Genomic DNA, 7644 nt, shown 5'->3' with positions numbered 1-7644 from the left:
TTGCCAGAATGCATCTTTCAGAGAATATGCCAAACCTCTTGGTCCTATGTCATTCTCTTCTCAAATGACCTAATTAATGCTTGAGATCTTTGTAAAGTCTTCTCAAGTGTACCACATTACTGATGCTAAATTCTCACACTGGGAAAATTGAGTTCCCATATTAATCTAATGGAGTAAGGGAGGGAATATTGATGGATAAGGCTGAAAAGTTAGGCATGCGACATATCACTCAGGGCTTTATAAGTCATGTTAAAGATTTTGTTTTTATCCTATGTGCAAAGGGAATCCACCAAGGCTTTGGAGCAAGAAGATGACAAGATCCAATGGATTGGAGGGAAATAAGAGTAGAAGTGGAGAGATTATTTGGAGAGCTATTGCAGTAATCCACGTTTTTAAAATGATGATTTGGTTTAGGGTGATGGCAGTAGACACTGGGGTTAGTACACAGATTGAAGATATATTTGAAGGAGTTTTAAATAGCACTTGGAGATGAACTGTATTAAGAAGTGAGGGATGGGGACTTCCCTGGGGGTGCAGTGGTTAAGAATTTGCCTGCCAATGCAGGGGACTTGGGTTCGAGCCCTGATCTGGGAAGATCCCACATGCCGCGGAGCAACTAAGCCCATGCTCCACAGCTACTGAACCTGTGCTCTAGAGCCTGCGAGCAACAACTACTGAAGCCCACACGCTTAGAGCCCATGCTCCACAACAAGAGAAGCCACCGCAATGAGAAGCCCGCGCACCGCAACGAAGAGTAGCCCTTGCTCGCCGCAACGAGAGAAAGCCCACGCGCAGCAATGAAGACCCAACGCAGCCAAAAATAAATAAATAAATATTTTTTTAAATTAAAAAAAAAAAAGGAGTGAGGGATGAAGGGATTTGGAAATGACTCAGGTTTCTGGCTTGAGCAGCTGGATGCACAAAGGCACTGAGATGGGAAAGCCTGAAGAGAAACAGATTCATGGATGGATAAGCAAGTGCTTCATTTTGGATAGAGTTTGAGATGTCTGACATATCCATATGCAGATGCCAACCAAGTTTCAACTCTGGAGCTCAGAGGCACTATTCACAAAGAAAATCTGTACCAGAGCTGTTTTGCTGTTACCTAATTCCATTTTCAGTGAGAGACCAATTTTATCATTGAACCTTCTAGAGCAGCAGTCCCCAACATTTTTGGCACCAGGGACCAGTTTCGTGGAAGACAATTTTTCCACGGACTGGGGGTGGGGGAGATGGTTTCGGGATAATTCAAGTGTATTACATTTATTGTGCACTTTATTTCTATTATTATTACATTGTAATATATAATGAAATAATTATACAACTCACCATAATGCAGAATCAGTGGGAGCCCTGAGCTTGTTTTCCTGCAACTAGATGGTCCCATCTGGGGGTGATGGGAGACAGTGACACCCGAAGTGTGTTGCTTATGTCCAGTCTACTCCGTAAGATGCAGCTTGTCATTTGCCACTCACTGATAGGGTTTTGATATGAGTCTGCAAGCAACTGATTTATTATAGTCTCTGTGCAGTCAAACCTATCTGCTAATGATAATCTGTATTTGCAGCCGTTCCCCAGTGCTAGCATCACAGCCTCAGCTCCGCCTCAGATCATCAGGCGTTAGATTCTCATAAGGAGCGAGCAACCCAGATCCCTCACAGGTGCAGTTCACAGTAGGGTTCGTGCTCGTATGAGAATCTAATGCCGCTGCTGATCTGACAGGAGGCGGGACTCAGGTGGCAATGTGAGCGATGGGGAGCGGCTGTAAATACAGACGAAGCTTCGCTTGCTCACCCGTCACTCACCTCCTGCTGTGTGGCCCGGTTCCTAACAGGCCACGGACTGCTACTGGTCTGTGGCCTGGGGGTTGGGATCCCTGTTCTAGAGCTAGTCACCATGAAATTGCAGCTTAAATCCTAGCATAAACTTGGCAGTATGGAGACTCTTTTTAAAGACTCTGTTATAAAAACACTTACAAAGCAACCTTCAGCAAATGAAATAGATCACTGAGCTCAAGAACCCAGGGGCCCCCAACCTAAGGTTGATTATGCACCTACCATGTGCTAGGCTACATGCTTTACAGGCACTATCATATTCTGCAAGGTGGCTCTATTACTCTGCCTAGTTTACATATGAAGAAACCAAGGGTTAGAAAGATTAAGACGTTTTCTCAGTGATATTTGGCATCACAGCCTAGTGAGTGCTGAAGCCAGGACTAGAAGCCAAGTGTGTCTGACCCCTTCAATTTTCCACTGTTTTCTTGGGGTTATTTTGCATAACATGACCACCTAAAACGTCAACAGCAGCATTTTCTTTTCCTAGAATATGAAATATTATATTACTCCCCTCCCCAGCCCCAAGTCTCCTTTTTCCCCACTGGATTTCCTCCCCCACCTTTTTCCTTTTCCCTCTCACCCTCTCTCCCTCTCTTTCTTTCTTTCTCTTGGAAAAAAAAAAAAGTAGTTCCTATCTGAGTGATGGATGAGGAAAGATGGATAAGAATAAAATATTCTAATGATGCTGGTAAAATCTGGCTTTCTTAAAGTACTGTTAAATATGCTCCTAACTGTGAGCTACAGAGAGAAAACAGTTGCCCTGGCACTGGAATAAAAACCATTTGCCTTGGGGCTTCCGTGGTGGCGCGGTGGTTGAGAATGTGCCTGCCAATGCAGGGGACACGGGTTCGAGCCCTGGTCTGGGAAGATCCCACATGCCGCGGAGCAACTAGGCCCGTGAGCCACAACTACTGAGCCTGCGCGTCTGGAGCCTGTGCTCCGCAACAAGAGAGGCCGCGACAGTGAGAGGCCCGCGCACTGTGATGAAGAGTGGCCCGCACTCGCCGCAACTAGAGAAAGACCTCGCACAGAAACGAAGACCCAACACAGCCAAAAATAAATAAATAAATTAATTTAAAAAAAAAAAACCATTTGCCTTCACTATAAAACCATTATGGGGGACTGGGCTGGGCGGGGAGGGATGTAGCTGCGGGTAGGATGGGTCCTCGCTGCCGGCTTCGGTGAGACTCGCTCGCGTGGACTGCCCGCGGCGGGCCCGCAGTGGCCGCGGCGGCATGAAGGGCGCTCTGGGGAGTCCTGTGGCCGCGGCCGCCGCAGGCGCCGCGATGCAGGAGAGTTTCGGCTGCGTCGTGGCCAACCGCTTCCACCAGCTGCTAGACGACGAGTCGGACCCGTTCGACATCCTGCGCGAGGCCGAGCGCCGACGCCAGCAGCAGCTGCAGCGCAAGAGGCGCGACGAAGCGGCGGGGGCGGCGGCCGGGGCCGGCAACCGCGGCGGCAGGAGCCCGGCTGGGGCCTCGGGCCACAGACCCGGCGCGGGCGGCGGCCGGAGGGAGTCTCAGAAGAAGCGCAAGAGCCTCCAGGCCCCCGGCGCGCAGCAGCCAGACAGCCCAGGGGGCGGCCCTCAGCCGCCCGGCCAGAAGCGAACTTCCAGAAGAGGCGAGCAGCAAGGATGGAGTGAGAGCCGGGGGACAGAGGTGACGCTTGATAGAGCAGAGCGGAGGTCCTACAGGGAATATCGACCCTATGAGACGGAGAGGCAGGCAGACTTTACACCTGAGAAGTTTACAGATGAAAAACCAGTTGACAGGTTTGATCGAGACAGACCACTGAGAGGACGTGGAGGCCCAAGAGGGGGCATGCGAAGCAGAGGCAGAGGTAGTCCTGGGAACAGAGCTTTTGACGGTTTTGACCAGAGAGGGAAACGAGAATTTGAGAGATACAGTGGGAATGATAAAATAGCAATCAGAACTGAAGACAACATGGGTGGATATGGAGTTCGCACCTGGGGATCAGGTAAAGATACCAGTGACATGGACCCGACTGCCCCCATGGAAGAGACCACAGTGGTGGAGGAGTCCCTGCGCCCCCTGGAGGAGGAATCTCCAGCCAAAGTTCCTGAGTTGGATGTAGAAGAAGAAACTCAAGTTCAAGAGATGACCCTAGATGAGTGGAGAATCTTCAAGAACAGACCAGACCAAAGCCTGAATTTAACATCCGGAAACCTGAGTCCACTGTCCCTTCCAAAGCAGTGGTGATACACAAGTCTAAATACAGAGATGATTTGGTAAAGGATGACTACGAGGATGATGCCCATGTTTTCCGGAAAGCGGCCAATGACATCACATCCCAGCTGGAGATTAATTTTGGTAACCTCCCTCTTCCCGGGCGCGGAGCCAGAGGTGGCACCCGGGGAGGCCGGGGAAGGATCAGAAGGGCAGAAAACTATGGACCCAGAGCAGAAGTGGTGACACAAGACGTTGCTCCAAACCCAGATGACCCCGAAGATTTTCCTGCTCTGGCTAGAGAGAGCCCTATTTCCCTGGCAACTTAAAACAGCACTGGCATACCTATAAAGAGACTTTTCTTGCTGTAGGGAAGAGAGTCAGACTCTAAGAACAATAGATGTTGCTTTTTCCCATGTAGTTTGAATTCATCGCACATTTTTGGCCTGGGGGTGGTGTGGGAATAGGGATTTCTCCAGATGCTAGAGAGCAGCAGTTCTGGTCAGGGGTTAGTCTGGCACTTTCCCAAGAAGGTGGAGAATGGTGATTATTTTTTTATTTAAGGAATTCCAAATGTAGTTCAGAAATAATGTTTAAAATATGTACATAGAGATTGTATTGAATCTTCCACAAAAGCATGGAGAGTAAAGCAAGTTGTAAAATAGAATCTATTGAGACTACTTAGTAAGTTGTATAGATACCGGAAGGCTATGTCCTTCTGTATTAAAGGAAATACATATAACTTGGACCATTAATTTAAAGCAGTCACAGCCTAGTTTTCCGAGACCAAGAAATTAAAATACAGTTGTATTTACTATTTACTTGTAAATGTTATATTCTCCTGGAATTTTTTGGTTTTCATTTAACCAATAATTTTAATTAGCTATCGGGCAGTCACTGGTAACCACTCTGTGGAAGAGAATTAGGGAAGGTATTGATTTTTTCATGGTGATCTAAACTACCTCGTGGTTTCTGCGTGTATGTACACACACATACACACGCTTAGTATAAATGTGCATATTTAGTGTTTGGGTGGTTTTTAGGATGAGTATTAAGTAAATGATTTTTAAAATAATGTTATTTAACCCACCAATCAAATGAAAAGGGGTGCAGGCAAGAGTATTGCAACTTAACACCACATGCTTTTCTCCCTCAGAGCTAGTGTCAGAATTCAACACCTGTGACAAAGGCCCTCTGTCCCTGTCCTGAGCAAGACTTATAAATAACTAATATTTATTGAACACCTATGTTTAGTTTTTCTCACTTGGCCCTTGCACCAGTTCGAGTTTCTATTTCTTGCCTTTGGAGAATTTTGGGGTTAGGGGCTTCCTCAGAGCTTCAATAACTCCCTGAGTCCCACCCTAACCAGCAGGGCTGAGACCTGGAGGCCCATGTTCTCTCAGCCTAGCTGCCTGCAGGGTGGTGCCCAGGGTGGCAGCCAGGGCAGAGGCATCTGTAACAGCCACTGGAAGCTCGGGTGACACTCTTCCCACTTTACTGAAGAAACTGGGTAACATTTGCTGGTTGTCACACAGTTAATATGCTTATGTGGGAATCTGAACCTTGGTCTCAGGATCTGTGCTTTTTTTTGCCTTGCTATACTAAGATGGCAGTTCTGAACTTGAACCCAAGTGTAAATAAAGGTTGGTATTCCCTCAAAAAAAAAAAAAACCATTATGATTTGATGGATGGGGAATGAACTACTCCTACAACAGCTGCTGTACTCATTAATTACTCAAGTAGACTGTGAGGAAACAACATTCTGCTCAGGTATTTAGCCTGTTACTTTTGCAAAACAACTTACCACACCCTTTGCATGCCTTTTGTGGTCTCATTTTATTGTGTGTAAGTCAGCCTCAAAATTAATACAAAGTAGGTGTGCAAGTTAGAGACTGCCAAATTGATTTCAAGGTTGGTCTCGAAATTGTTTTTTAAAGTATTTTGGTGTATACACCCCCTCTAGACCTTCCAGAATACAAATGTTCAATTCAGCAAATTATACCTCTCCTAGAGCCAATTGTTGACACCATACTCTTTATCCCCAAAGACCTATGAATTATTTTTTTAATGAAAGGAAAAAAGAAAGAACATAATGGACCATGTTAACATTTCTTGGGTTTAAGAAGTAATTTGAGTTATTTTGAATATTCCTGTTGGATGGTATGGCAGACACTGTTCATGAACTATACAACACGTGAGATAGTCAGACCATCCTTGCTCCTAGTTCATGAATAGTGAGGCTTATCATTTTCAATAGACATTTGCACTGTTTTCTGATTTTCACTATTACAAACTGCACTGCTATGAACATTCCTAGACTTCCTTCACATGTCTCTCAGTGCAAATGTGCAAGAATTTCTCTAGGAGTGGGACTGATGAATCATGGGGTATTTTTATTACTTTTCTTTAATTTCAAAATGGTTATACCAATTTACAACCCCACCCACAGTCTTAAGTATTCCTCTTGCTTCATATTCTCACCAACACTACTTATTGTTAGAGTTTTTTATTTTTGCCAGTCTCATGGGTGGGGTGACATGGTACTACATTATGATTTAATTCGCATTTCCTTAACTACTGAGGTAGAACCTTTTTTTAATAGGTTAATTTGCTATTCAGCCTTCTCTTTCTGTGAAATGCCTGTTCAAGTTTTTGCCCATTTCTCTATGAATTTTTTTTCTAACTGATATGTAGAAGTTACGTATATATCCTGGATACTGACTTTTTGTCAGTTTTACCAGTTGCAAATGTCTTCTCCCAGTTTGTGCCTTGTATTTTCACTCTTTGTGCTGTCTTTGGTAAATAGAAATTCTTAATTTTAATATAGCTGAGGTTATGAATCTTTTCCTTTATAATTTATGCTTTCTGTATCTTATTTAAGAAATCCTTCCCTACTCCACGTCATCCACATCATTAAGACATTTTTCAACACTGTTTCTAACAATTTCATTATTTTGCTTTTATTGCTTAAATCGGAATGCACCTAGAACCTATTTTTTGCCACATGGATAATCTATTTTCCCAGCATCATTTATTTAAAGATTCATTCTTTCCCCCACTTATCTGCTTTAAGTTTTCATATATACATGGGTTGGCTTCTTATCTCTCTATTCTGTCCCATTAGTCTATTTGTCTGTCTTTGAATTAATAGCTTTATAAATCTTGATATCTAGTATTTTGGTAAAGCAGGTCCCCCAATCTTATACTTCTTCAGGATTGACTCATGTATTCTTAGCCCTTTGCATTTCCACATGAATTTTAGAATTGACTTGTTAGGTTTAAGTATACAGTTGGGGGCTTCCCTGGTGGTGCAGTGGTTGGGAGTCTGCCTGCTAATGCAGGGGACATGGGTTCGAGCCCTGGTCTGGGAGGATCCCGCATGCCGCGGAGCAGCTAGGTCCGTGAGCCACAACTGCTGAGCCTGCGTGTCTGGAGCCTGTGCTCCGCAACGGGAGAGGCCGCGATGGTGAGGGGCCCGCGCACCGCGGTGAAGAGTGGCCCCCGCTTGCCGCGGCTGGGGGGGGCCCTCGCGCAGAGACGAGGACCCAACACAGCCAAAAATAAAAATTAATTAATTAATTAATTAAAAAATTAAAAAAAAAAAAAGTATACAGTTGGGACTT

The 7644-nt window shown here is 45.1% G+C and overlaps 1 pseudogene across 1 annotated transcript; it reads left to right on the top strand.

Moving 5' to 3' along the window:
- The first annotated feature begins 3007 nt into the window (after positions 1-3007).
- Positions 3008-7586, top strand: LOC309634388 (intracellular hyaluronan-binding protein 4 pseudogene; annotated as a pseudogene). Its single transcript has one exon. The product of its transcript is annotated as an intracellular hyaluronan-binding protein 4 pseudogene (transcript).
- Positions 7587-7644: the final 58 nt, after the last annotated feature.

This window comes from Balaenoptera borealis (assembly GCF_965194805.1).
Source record: "Balaenoptera borealis genome assembly, chromosome: 8".
NCBI lineage: Eukaryota > Metazoa > Chordata > Mammalia > Artiodactyla > Balaenopteridae > Balaenoptera > Balaenoptera borealis.
Note: the sequence above shows the minus strand (reverse complement) of the source record. Positions and strands in the feature narration are given on the sequence as shown.